This window comes from Mus caroli, chromosome 16 (assembly GCF_900094665.2).
Source record: "Mus caroli chromosome 16, CAROLI_EIJ_v1.1, whole genome shotgun sequence".
NCBI classification, from domain to species: Eukaryota; Metazoa; Chordata; class Mammalia; order Rodentia; family Muridae; genus Mus; species Mus caroli.
In genome coordinates this window covers 20,789,364-20,803,533 of record NC_034585.1, presented here as the reverse complement: position 1 = coordinate 20,803,533, position 14,170 = coordinate 20,789,364, and positions in this window count along the sequence as shown.

Below are 14,170 nucleotides of genomic sequence, written 5' to 3'. Positions count from 1 at the left end.
ATTTTCACCATGTATGGATCTTCAAAATAGCCTGCTGCAGAAAGACACTTCTTTCTTGAGGGGAGAGGGCTGTGTCTATCTGTGGGTATAAGGTGTATTTAGATTATGGTTTAAAAATATATTGGTTTAGGAAAAGGTGAGTAGAGAGTTCTCTGAGGTCTATGTCTTCTCCAGCCATGGAAAGTGGGCTAGGTTTACAGAAGCAGACATTAATTTCTACCTACTCAGAGAAACTTAAATCCAATTAGAGGGCTGATGATTATCCTTCAGGACAAAGGAGCTTCTACCACACCATTGGGGATGTCTTGCCAGGGTGCTCATTGTTGTGGTTAGGTTTAATAGCTGGCTAGGATTATTGATTGCTTTTCTCCTTTAACAGGGTACGTAGGAACTTGGGATACTATGAGAACTGGTCCTCAATGAGGAGGCTTCCAGGTCAGCTCAAGCTCAATGACTCCAAATCCTGTGTTCAAATTGTATATTCCAGGACACAACCAAGGACAAAGGCAACAAACATATTGTTTGGGGAAGCTCTTGGCCCATACCTTGACCAGTAAATAACTCAAGGAATTTCCTATGTCTAGCACTGAGATTTGTATTAGAGTGTGTGTGTGTGTGTGTGTGTGTGTGTGTGTGTGTGTGTATGCGCGCACACACACACACACACACACACACACATTATCACCCCATGTGACATAACTTCGGCCAACAGATGGAATACATACTCATCCTAGTGAGGCATAAACTTCTCTCCAAATTTTGTCACATCATAGGGCACAAAACATTTTAATTTTTTTTTTAGTGCCTGTATCTTATCAGATCACGGTGTGATAAAGTAGGAGGCAACAGCAGTACTAACCTCAGATGACACACAAACACTGAGACACTGAGGAATACACTTTTGAATAAACAGTGGTTGCGGAGGAAATCAGAAATCAGAGAGGAAATTAAAAATCTCCTAGAACCAAATGAACACCCAAACCATCAGAACCTCTGGGATATAGTAATGACAGTATATAAATTATAGCTATATGTATTTATATTAAAAAATATTAGAGTAGTCTCAGATGACCTAATGATGACATCAAGGGCATAGAAAACCAAGAAGATAAATACAAATTCAGCAGATGGAAAGAAATAATAAAGACTGGGACTAAACTAACAGCAGAGAATTAAAGAACATTAAATCAGTTAAACAGAGAGTTGTTTCTTTGAAAATATCAACAGTATCAACAAAGCCATAGCCAAATTTATCAAAAGAAAGAGAAGTCCCAGATTTATAAAATTAAGGATAAAAAGGGAAGTGTTTCAGGAGAGTCCAGTTAAGCCTCAAAGGTTATTAGAGAATACTTGAAAAACTATATTTTAACAAGTTGAAACCCTTAAAGAACTAGATACGTGTCTGAATGCATGTGACCCACAAAATTAAAGCCAAATCATATCAGTAACTTATACAGACACACAGCAAAAGTTGTGACTGAGCAGTGGTGAAGAGTTCCCCACAAAGAGCCTCAGGACAGTTTACCTACCAAACTGTGAGGAATATCTACTACCAAACTGTGAGGAATATCTACTACCAAACTGTGAGGAATATCTACTACCAAACTGTGAGGAAAATCTACTACCAAACTGTGAGGAATATCTACTACCAAACTGTAAGGAATATCTACTACCAAACTGTGAGGAATATCTACTACCAAACTTCGAGGAATATCTACTACCAAACTGTGAGGAATATCTACTACCAAACTGTGAGGAATATCTACTGCCAAGACTTCCCAAACTGATCCACAAGAGTGGGAAAGAAAGGAATAGTACTGAATTTATTCTATGAGGCCAGCATCATCCCGATAACAAAACAGAATAAAGACACAACAGAAAAGAAAACTACAGACCAAATTCCCTGATGAACATGGATGTAAACATTGATAAGTAAAATCAAAACACACTTGCAAACTGAATTGAAAATCACATTCAACACCAAGTTGGTTTTATTTCAGGGGTGCGAGTTTAATTCATCAGACCCTAGACACTGACTGTAGTCCCCCATTTTAAGAGACTTGAGGGTAGAAAGACAGGACCATCTAAGTAGATGCAGAAATGTCATTAACTGTGTTTGGCATCTAGTCATGATAAAGATCCTGAAGAAACTAGAATTAAATGGAACATACCCAAGTACTGGAAAAGCTGAATATGACAAACCCTGTAGTTAACATTACACTGAATGAGAGAAAACTGAAAGCATTGTTTCCAAAGTCTGAAATGAAACAAGAGCACCCAGCCTCTTCACTCTTATTCAATACAGTGTTCACATATTTTGATAGAGCAATAAGACAAGGGAAAAACATAAAAGAAATAGAAATAAGATATGAAAAAATAAACTATCTCTATTTGCAGACAGTATGATTATACACTATACATAACCTCAAAGACTCCACAATAAAGGTTTTACATGTGCTAAACACTTTCAGTAAAGTTTTAGGATAAAAGGCTAGTACAAAAAAATATATAACATATATATATATATACAAATAACAAACTTGCCCAGAAAAAAAGTGAAAATATCCCATTAACAATAGCTTAATAAGCTAGACAGTGGTGGACATATGCCTTTAATCCCAACATTCAGGAAGCAGAGGCAGGTGGATCTATGTGAGTTTGAGGCCGGCCTGGTCTACAGAGCTACACAGAGAAACCCTGTCTCAAAATACAATAACTTAGTATATAGAAGATATAGAGAGAAATATATAGAAAAAACATGGTCAAGGAGATGAGAGGCTGAAAATTGAAACAGTGGAACACATTAAACAATGAAAAGTCTTCCTATACCCTTAGATTGCAGAATTAATAATGTGCAAATGGCCATACTACCAAAAGTAACGTGCTAAGTTTATAGCATTTACTTCAATAGCTATAAACTTTCCAATGACATTCTTCATAGACTAGAAAAATATGAAATAACACTCATACCGAAACACCAAGCGACTACAGATCTTCAAAGCAATCCAAAGAAGAAAGAACACTGCCAGAGGTAACACATCTCCTGACCTCAAACTATACTACAGATTCATAGTGCTGAACAGTAGGCTTCATAAAGACAGCCTGCTGTTGGCACAGAAACAGATGCATAACCCAATGGAACAGAAAAGAAGACCCCCAAAATATGCTTTGGCTGACTAACGTTTGACAAACACGCAAAAAGCATATACTGGGGAAAAGCGTACTCAATAAATGGTAGTAGTAAAGCTCTAAAACAACCTGCAGAAGTGAGATTACATCCATTGCTCTCATCCTTCACAAAAATCATTTCAAACCTCAATCTAGAGCAGTGGTTCTCAACCTTCCCAGCACTGCAACCCTTTAATGCAGGTCCTTGTGTTCTGGAGACCCCTCCACATAAAATTATTTTTTGTTGCTACTTCATAACTGTAATTGTGTTGTTATTAATTATAATGTAAATGTTTGTGTTTCCCAATGGTCTTAGGTGATAGCTGTGAAAGGGTCATCTGATTCCTAAAAGGGTCCCAAGCCACAAGTTGAGAACCACTGGTCGAAAGCCTTAAATACTCTAAATGCGAGAGAAAAACAGGGAACCACATCAGGATACAGAGATAAGTGAGAAGTTTCTGGATAGAAACCCAATACCAGAGGAAAGAGAGCCATAGATTGACATAAAAGTAAAAGCTTCCACAGCAAAAGGAACTGTCAGTGGGGTCCAGAGAAAGCCCACAGAATGGGATAGGAATCATCAACTGCTCTGCTGTAGATGGTAGGCTAAGGTCAGGAATGAATAAAGAGCTTCAAAAGTTAGAAATGAGGAGACCACAGATGAACTAAAAAGACAGTTCTTAAAACAAGAAAAATTGATGACTAGTAAATAACGTAAAAAATGTTCAACAGCTCTAGCCATCAGGGTGGTGCAGATTCAATCTACTTTTCAATTCTGCCTCAATCTTGTCGGAATGTCTGTCATCGAGAAAACAAAGGACAACGAATTCTCGTGAGGCTGTACAAAAGAGAAGCCTTCACTCACTGCTGGTGGAATGTGAACTCTCGCAGTCACCATGGATAAAACAAGCACACAAAAAGTTTTAATAGGACCACACTTGGGCATAGACCGGCAGGACTCATCATCCTACCAAAGGGATACTTGTGAATCGTGTTTACTGCTACTCTGTCTCAATGACAAGAAAATGGAATCAGCTTACAAGCCCATTAACTGACGAATGGATAATAAAAATGTCTTATATATACACTGGGAATACTATTGAGCCACAAAGAAAAGCAAAATAACAAAAATGGGTGAAAATGGATAGAATTGAAAAATAACATATCATTTAAGCTTACCTATGTACTGGTAAGTTTTATGTCACCTTGACATGAGCTAGAGTCATTTGGAAAGAGGGAACCTCAGTTGAAATAGCACCCCCAGCAGACTGGCCTGTGGGACATTTTCTTACTTAGTGATTGATGTGAGAAGGCCCAGTCCACTGTAGGTGGTGCTGCCCTTGGGCAGATGGTCTTGTATTAGAAAGCAGGCTGAGCAAGATATGAAGAGCAAGCCAGTAAGCAGCATTCCTCCATGGCCTCTGCATCAATTTCTCCAGGTTCTTGTCTTGAGTTCCTGCCCTGACTTGCCTGGACAATGGACTACAAACTGTATGGAAAAATAAACCCGTTTTCTCCTCAAGTTGCTTTTGGTCATGATCTTTTATGACAGCACTAGAAACAGCAACTAAGACACTTAAGCTCAGAAGACCGTATCAGTGTTCTCTCTTTCATATATAAATCCTGGCTACACATTTTTGTGTATATTTCTTTATGTTGGGGTGAGTGTGTGTTAAGGCCATGAAACTAGAAAGCAGATCGTGGAAGGAGGAAAAGACTTCCAGGAGAGGAGGGGGGAGGCTTGGAAACAAACTGAATGTGAACGCACAAAGAGAATTACTGATGTGTGTGTGTGTGTGTGTGTGTGTGTGTGTGTGTGTGTGTGTGTGTTGTACAAGTAGGGAGGGGTAGAGAAATGAGAAGAAACTGTGTAGGACGATCTACTAACACAATGTATCAAAATGCCATAAGGAAACCTATTAATTTACATGCTAATTAAAAATAACATTAAATTTTAAAATGAAATATTTCTGAAACTATGTCTCCAGGCACTCAGATAATCACTTATAACTCTGGCAATTAAATCCTCAGGAAGGTTATGTCCAACTGTAAAAACTCATGTGTTGCTGCAACATCTCCAAAGAGCTCTTTTTCTACCCTAGTCTTTTCTTTCAAATCTTAACATTTTTTAGTAAAACTTTAATCTTTTAACATAAATTTGTTAAATTTTCTGCCTTGAAGTGACATATTTAAATATCAAAGTTTTAAATTTGTTGAACATTCCTTTGTTTTATGTGTGCGTGGCACCAGGACACCTGAGCGGCGTTGGTTCTTTCCTTCTGCCCTGTGGCTTCGATTTCAAACATCGATCAGAAGCAGCCAGACTGGACAGCAAGCATCTTCCCCTGCTGAGCCCTCTCCCCTACCATAAAACATGGGTTTTTGTTTTGCTTTGTCTTCCAACAAATTGACACCATTTTGAATGACATAAATCAACACAATTTAAAAAAAATAGCATTCTGCTCAGTCCAATAAATAAAAAATAAAAATAAATAAATATCCATGGAACTTTATCTTCTTATTTCATCTGTTTAAACTTCACATTTTATCTCTGGATGGATCTGGAGTCTGTCTTTACAAAAGGCTTGAGCACAAAGAAGTTAAACACATGGCTTTTCAAACAGTTAAGGATTTGTATGGTAGGATGAAGCACAGTATCTACCCTGGTAATAAGGGGTCCTCTTTCAGCTACAGTACTTCCAGTGGTCTACAGTGTGGATTAAAGGCAGTATGCTAGGGCTACGGTGATCACTCAGTGAGTAAAGTACCTGCTACCCAACCACGAGGACCCAAGTTCAGATCCCAGCACCCATCTACAAACTGAGCAGGGCAATGTAAGCCTTAGCCCCAGAGCTTACAGGCAGAGACAGAAGGGTCCTTGAACTCCACTCTCCAGCCAGTTTCGTCCAGACATCAAGCTTCAGCTTCAGTGAGGACTGTGTTTTAGAAGTAAGGTGGAGAAGCCACAGAGCAAAGAAATTTCATGTTTATGCCTGACTTCAGCATGCGTTTGCTTTCCTAGGTGTGTGTGTGTGTGTGTGTGTGTGTGTGTGTGTGTGTGTGNGNGNGAGAGAGAGAGAGAGAGAGAGAGAGAGAGAGAGAGAGAGAGAGAGAGACCCGTTCATTGCCACCATCTTTAACTCTTGGCTTCAAAGCCCAGATTCTCCTCCATCATGACTCCACCACAGGTATCATAGAAACCACAGCAATCTCTCCACTCTCTTCCAGTCTGTGCCCTCGCAAAGAGCAAACAAACAAGAGCTCCTAATGTACACTTCCTCCATAAACTAACAACTCTTCCATGTTAAAAATGCCAGGATTTCATCTAACTCAATCACAAATTGTAATTCTCTCAAGCCCAGTGGGAAGATTTTCCATGACTATCTGAGAGTCTTGTGGGAACATCATGTTATAAAAGAATTTAATAATTTTATTGTTATACATTTTCCCATATACTACTTCTGCCATGTTTAAAAATTAGGTACTTTTTACTCTTACAATTTTTTGTGACTGCCACATTCAGTTACGTGACCCATTTGGGGCAAAATGAGGTTTTCATATGGACTCACTAAGACCATTGGAAAACACAGATGCTTACATTACAGTAAATTACAGTTATGAGGTAGCAATAAAAATAATGTTGTGGCTGGGGGTCACAATAACATGAGGAACTGTATTAAAGGGTCACAGCATTAGGAAGGTTGAGAACCACTGTCCTAGCAAATGAGTTAAGATACTGACTACACTTGCCTTATGCTCCTTCCAGGCCTTAGGAATGCAGACAAGCAGCGGAAAACACTGGAAATCCAAATCATGTCAGCCTTCCAATGTATGGACAAAAGTACCTAAAAGGTCAGTAAATAATTCTTCAATGATCTGGACTTTCCCAGTGTCTGATATTGGAAAGGCACAGCTATCTAGAATCACAGCAACCACATCAAAAAAAAAACAAAAAATGTGTGTATGTGTGTGTATTACTTTGATGAAACTCTAAATTATATATATATATACTATATATAGTATCACTTCAACAGCATTCCATTGAAATTACTAGTATATACATGTAGATATGTACATATATATTATTCTGAGCATATGAATATCTCTGTAAGAAAAAATGAAATTTTATACAGGAGTGTCTGAATACAGTTAATGTCACCCATAAAATACAAAAGAGGGTACAGTAAAACCAAGTTGGAAATAACACATAAATTGCCTCTCAAATGGGTTGAAAAGCTGCTAAGACATAGAAAAGAGAGGGGTGGCGAGTGGTCTAAGAGAAAGGAACACAATGAAGAGAAGCAATGAAATAAAAAAGTTAAGAGAGACTAGGATTTAGTTTGAACAGATTTCAGAGAGCAAGTGAAACAAATTCAAAGAGGTACATGCATACATATTCAGGTAATTGTCTTACAATATGGACAGGTGATGGAAAACGCCCATGTGTAAGTAGGCAAAGATGGTGTGATACAGTTTACCTACAAAAAAAAAATCAAAATGAGATGCTTTCTCATTAACTTCAGAAGAAAACGACGCATTTTCAGAGTGTGATGGGAAACTATGCAAGTGTGGAAAAGCTGCCAAGCCAAGTTCACTGCCCTGCAAGAGAGGAGAAAGATATCCTCATCACGCATGCTCCAAACTGGTTCCCCAGAAAGGTTGGAATGTGAAGGGTCATTAAAGAGGCAAACTCTGGAATCAGGAAGTCTTGATTTTTTGACATTTAATATACATTGTGCTATTAGCATCTGAAGTATCTTCCTATATTTGGGATATTTTAATATTCATTGTTAGACCAATGAATGCCATTGAATCAGTACTGGGAAGACAAGATTCTGGAAGATCTTTCTGAGCTCAATGTCAGCAGGCCATCCAAGCCATCAGGGATGCATTGAGCTTTAGCTACTAATATGTGTACTCTACAAGGCAGAATGGCTCTGGTTACTGTTCTAGTCAACCTAGAAAATTGTCTAGAAGGAATTGGTGGTTTGGAGATATTGTCAGAAGAGGAATCAATTAACTGAGCAGAGGCTGAGTCCAGTCTCTCTCAGCATTAGTTTTTCATTTTTGATAAATTTTTATTTGCATCTGAATTTTCCAATGCTGAACCATAATCCTTCACTGCAGTCTACTAGGAGTCCTTGGTTTCATGGCCACAGTAAACTGTTTATTGATGGCATCAGAGACAAGCAGGGCCAGAGAGCTCCTCCCAGGACTTGAACGGGAGCTTCATTCTACTGGACCCCAAGCCAGAAGGACATTAGCCTGTCTCTTGGCAGACTACTTTCCAGAGCCAGGTAAAACAACACAAAGGGAAGCTTTCATAAGCACACCAGAGCCCGCTGCCATGTTTTCTGCTAACATGAATAAGTAAAGTCCTTTTCCTGAAGTCAGTTTGGCAGGATTGTTATAGCCATCATTAATCAGAATTGTCTATGCTATTGTTCTCCGTTCACATTGAGTTTTAATACCAGGCTAAGCTAGCTCCACAAAACAATTTAGGAAGATGATTTTTTTCACGTCATCACAGTCCAGAACATGCTGGAAAGTTGTTACTCATGTCTCTGCCACCCATGTTCAGACATATTGACAAATAGATACCCGGCCCAGGAGGAAATTAAAAACAATAAACTCTTTATTATTGGCACCGCTGGCCTGGAGAACAGCTTAGACTCCACAGGCTCTGTTCTTTCCATGGAGTTTCTCAGGGGCTGGAAGGTTCTGGAAAGCTGTACCCATCCAGTACTCCCCTGCCGGAATATAATTGGGGTGGGGAGGGAGGAGGCCTGGGGGACTCTCTTGAGTTAACTTTATTTCCCTTTCCTAAAGAATTGTATATTTTACTTAGATTTCTCATTTATTTATATCTTTCTCGTTCCTAAGGCTTTATATTGTCATTTTCTTTTATTCAAAACCCACATTTCTGGGATCTTGTGCATACCATAAACAAAAAAATCACAAAGGTTAAAGACCAAAGCCTGTGAACCTGCAATTGTAAAACTCCAGAAGAAAACAGGATCTTCTTACGACTGGCCTTGGCAAACATGCCTTGGGGTGTCAGCTCAGAAGCACAGAGAACAAAAGCAACGTGGGCTAGATGGGGCTGCATTTTGTGTTGCTCATTGTGTAGTTCTGCAAATTCTGCTTTCAACCTTTTGCCACGATGCATGAATTTGCTGAAGTTGCCTATGTAGCCAGCCACCTTGCAGTCCTTCCCTGTGTGTGTGTGTGTGTCAAGTCTATGTACACCTTTGTGCGTATTCAGCACGCACGTTTATACACTGGTATGTATATGTGTATGTGTATGTGTATGTGTTTGTATATGGATATGGATATGTATGTATATGAACATATGGATATGTATATGGAAGACAAGGGTTGAGGTCTGGTGTTTTTCTGGGTCACCCTCTCCCTTATTTTTTGAGATGAGGTCTTTCACCGAAGCTCATCAGTTGGATTTTACTAGGCCTGCTGGCCAAGTTGCTCAAGGGATCTTCCTGCCTCTGGCCTTCCCGGTGCTGGAGATACACACATGTCCCTCTGCCCTATCGTTTCACATATATGCCTTGCTTTGCTCTGCACGACTTGCTTTTAACTTCCCTGTCCTTCTTGTGGATTTGTTTATCTCGGCTATGCACTTGGTTTTACTGATGGCTCCTGCTGAACCTTTAGCCAATGCAGCTCACCCTTTTTCCAGCACAGACATTAGATTCTTATGTTAGATTGCCTCAGCAGAACACAGGACTGCTTGCCCTATTTTGTTTTGTTTTTCCAATTCACCTTATTAAAGTAAGTCTTTTTGTACCTGTTTCTGATTTTAAGAAACATTATTTAGTTCTGCACGCTGCTGTGCTGCTCACAGGTGACACAAGCCAAGGTCACCTGGGCAGAGGGACCCTCAATTGAGAAAAGGCCTCCATCTGAGGTAAGTCTGTGGGACACTTGCTTGATTAATGACTAATATGTGTGAATCAGTCTACTGTGGGTGACGCGGTCCTTGACAGGTGACCTTTGTCCTATAAGAAAGGATGCTGAGCAAGCCATGAAGAGTGTCTTTGGTTCTTCTGTAAAAAGCATATATATTCATAGTCTCCATTTACAAGATTCGAATATTGCCCAACTGTTGTGAATATGAACTCATACTAAAAATCACATTTTCCCCTTGAAATTAACCTAGTCTTCCTTACAAAAGCTTACAAAGCGTTCTCTTTAATTTTTTGAAATTAAAATTTAACCACACATTTTCACTCCCTCTATGGATTTTTTTAATTTCAGATATTACTTTAAATTATATTTTCTCATTTCTTAGAGTTCCTTCTTAATATCATCCTCTGTTCAAACAGTATTTTCCTGACTCTGAGATGCTTCATTACTGTGTTCTCATTTCTGCCTTTTTCTTCCTTTCATTTTGGTTAAACCAAACCTACTTTATTTTAATTTGCCCATATTAAATCTCTCCCTTTAGGCCTCTCATTATTTCAAATTTCCAGTATTTGCTACATAACATTTCAGTTTCATTTGTATAACCCTTCTCATAAACACAGATGTAGAACCACCCAGACCAACAGCAATGAACTTCAAGGGGCTTCCAGGTTTTGCAGGCAGATCAACAGACATGGGATGGACAAACTTGGATTCCGCAACTTATTAGGCAAAAAAAGTCATTGACTTAATGAACTACCTTCAACATATTGAGATAAAAATGGGCCATGAAAATGAGCAGTGCCCACCCCGCAGTTCTGATTCCAAGCAAAGGGTCTGATGCTGGTCAGTCAAATGCCTCTGGGGCTATTGGCTACCACAGACTGGAAAGCCAGGCTCCCAGCAGGCTCCATTATTACCTTCTAAGATGCAAGCTGTCATGCTCAGTCTATAAGCAGATCCCAGGCTGTGGCCTGTACCATCTCTGTGAACCTGAGGCTACAGACAGGCAGGCATCTCTTCTTAGCTCCTTTCTTTCCCAGGCTTTATAGAAGTTTAGCTGCTTCCAAGGACTGCTGACCAAATGAGATTACACATAAAGAAGTTACTTTCTATCCCCTATTCACTGGGGGAAGGGGAGAGTGAAATTACCTCATATAAAAACTATCATTTTCCTTAAAAAGGATACTTGCCTTAGCTGCATATGTGGAGACAGGACACCCTGTACTAGACATATACCTTAACAGAGCCAAACAGGCCTAGGTCTCTCGTCAACAGCACAGGCTAACGCTCTACCCCCCACCCCCAACCCCAACAGCCTCGTGAAAAACCAAGCAGTATAATGGGGAAATTCCTTCTGGACCTCAGTTACTGCAAGGATGAAACTAATAGCACTATTAATACCAGTAAGAATCAAGAGTTGGGACGCAAATTGAATGACTACCTCACGTAGTTCCAATCCTCCTGCCACTGGAAGGACTCACAAAGTCATACAACCTCCTCTTAGGGACACTTGGGCACGGTGATGCATAAGATGTTAGCATCATTAATCTCGGAGCCCCATTTCAATTTTTTTTAAGTCTATGATTCATCTAGCACTTGGAAGTGGCATAAACCCGGGAGCAAAATTTTCCCCAAAGTTCAATTCAACTTTGTGAATTTGAAATCAAGTAAGTGCAAATATATAAAATACAAACTGGGGTAAAGAATGGCCTTGATGTGTGGCTGATGTATTCAGATTTCTTCACTAATGACAGAAAAAATATAGTGGGAATTCTTTCTGTGAAATAACAAGCTGCAGCCCATTGGCATCACCCTGGCAGGCTGAGGGAGCATTGGATCCCAGATTTAATTAGTAAAGGTTGCCAAATTATTTTTCTCTTGCCTCAGGCTGCAAACCCACCTGCACCTTTGAAGCATCAAAACTCAAAGTCTCTAGTCTGTCCCTACATGCGGTATAACTTCACAGGCTACAAGTTATCAGGAAGATATACCTAGTCAGGTTCAAGTGAAGCCTAAGCAAAAATAGCCTCTTTGTCATGCTTCAACTGCAGTTTGTCCCAAATAAAAAAGGAGTCCAGTTGGAAGACTTCCACTGGATGCTGAACAGAACCCCTCCACCTGTAGCCAAAGACCAGAGTCTTAGATAAATGGAGAATCAATTTGGCTTTAGATGTCTATTTAATTTACTTAATTCAGTAATTCAATCAACATTAACCAACTACCCTTTATACATTGAAGCACTTGGCCTGGATCCATAGAGGAGATCCAGAAGACAACTGGTGATATTTCTTGCTGAAGATAGATAAGTAGATGATGAATAGATAGATAGATAGATAGATAGATAGATAGATAGATGATTGATAGACAGATGATAGATAGATAGATAGATAGATAGATAGATAGATAGATAGATAGAGATGATAGATAGACAGATGATAGATAGACAGATGATAGATAGACAGATGATAGATAGATAGATAGATAGATAGATAGACAGACAGACAGACAAGACATAGATAGGTAGGTTAAGTGCCAACAAACTATGGAAAAGGAGAAAATAGATGCAACAATCAGAAATAGGAGGCTCATCTAAGGGGCAAGTGAAACATGCAAAGGCTTTCCCACCTGTTGTTGCCTTGCTGCTGCCTCACCATGGGCCCATGGCAGTAAGGACTCCAAAACTATGAGCCCAATAAACCATATATTTTCTTGAGGTGATTGTCTCAGATATTTTGTTAAGGTTATGGAAAGCTAACAATTTAATTTGCATTAACCAGGAGGAGATAAGTCTTTTTGCCATGTTTCAAAGAGTGACTATTAAGATAGACCCACTTTGGTTTGTCACCAAATCTCCTCTGATCTAGTGCTAGCATATGTGTGTGTGTGTGTGTGTGTGTGTGTGTGTGTGTGTGTGTGTGTGTGTGTCAATAACTACCTACTCTCTTGTTTATATATATTTATATATGAATATATATTCCAATAATCACTACCTGATTATATCTCATATCTAAACTGTGTGACTTTAAGTAAGAAGTTTAGCCTACCCTTTATGCTTCATCTTTCCTAATTAAAAACAAAAAATATCGTGCATAGATCTTGACATCTGGTAAAGTATTTGATAAATGTCTAGTGTTGGCTCCTTGTCGCATAAACATTCATCATATTAACCTGTTTTTTAAGTGAGAAGTGTGGATGATCTTCAACTTGGAGGGTCTGTGCTCACTAAAAGTAAGAAAGAGCCTTTGCAAGTGGGCCTATCTTAAGAGTTACTCTTTGAAACATGGCAAAAACACTCATCTTATCTCTTTCTGGTTAATACTAATTAAATTGTGTATCAGCTTTCCATTACTGTAACAAAATATCTGAGACAATCACCTCAAGAAAAGATATGGTTTATTGGGCTCATCGTTTTGGAGTCGTTACTGCCTTGGGTCCATGGTTAGGCAGCAGCAAGACAACAGGTGGGAAAGCCTCTCACTTCATGGCATTCAGGAAGCAACAAGAGGCAGGAAACACCTGGGTCCCATATCCTCCTGCAGAGTATCTCCAGTGACCAGGTTTTCCCAAACTACATCTTAAAGTACCATTACCTCCTGGTAATACCACAGGTTGGGCAACAAGCCATCAATGTAGGGCCTGCGGTGGACTCTTACCCAAATAGCACCACAGTGATTGGAAAACCTGGAAAGCACAGACTTATCTGTGAGAAGTGGAAGTGATCAGCCTTTGTCAGTTTCTTCACCACACAGTCCTCACTTCTGAATTAAGCAGAATTCTGGGGTCATCTAAACAAAGCCTGTTTTAGTTGGAAGCCCTCAGCTGTGCAAAAGAGAGAAATGTAAGAGTGGTCTGATACTGCTATGTGTTCAAATGCACCAGCTTTTGTTGTATAGTATTGCCTTCCAAGTTATCCCCGGTTGGTTAATAAAGATACCTACCGCCAGGGCTGGGCAGAACAAAGCGGGTGGAGCAAAGGTGCCTGTGCTTAGAGTTTCAGGCAGAGATGACAATGATAGGGAGGAAGAGGGAGTGGAAGTGGGAGCGGGAGCGGGAGAGAGAGGAGGGAGGGAGGGAGGGA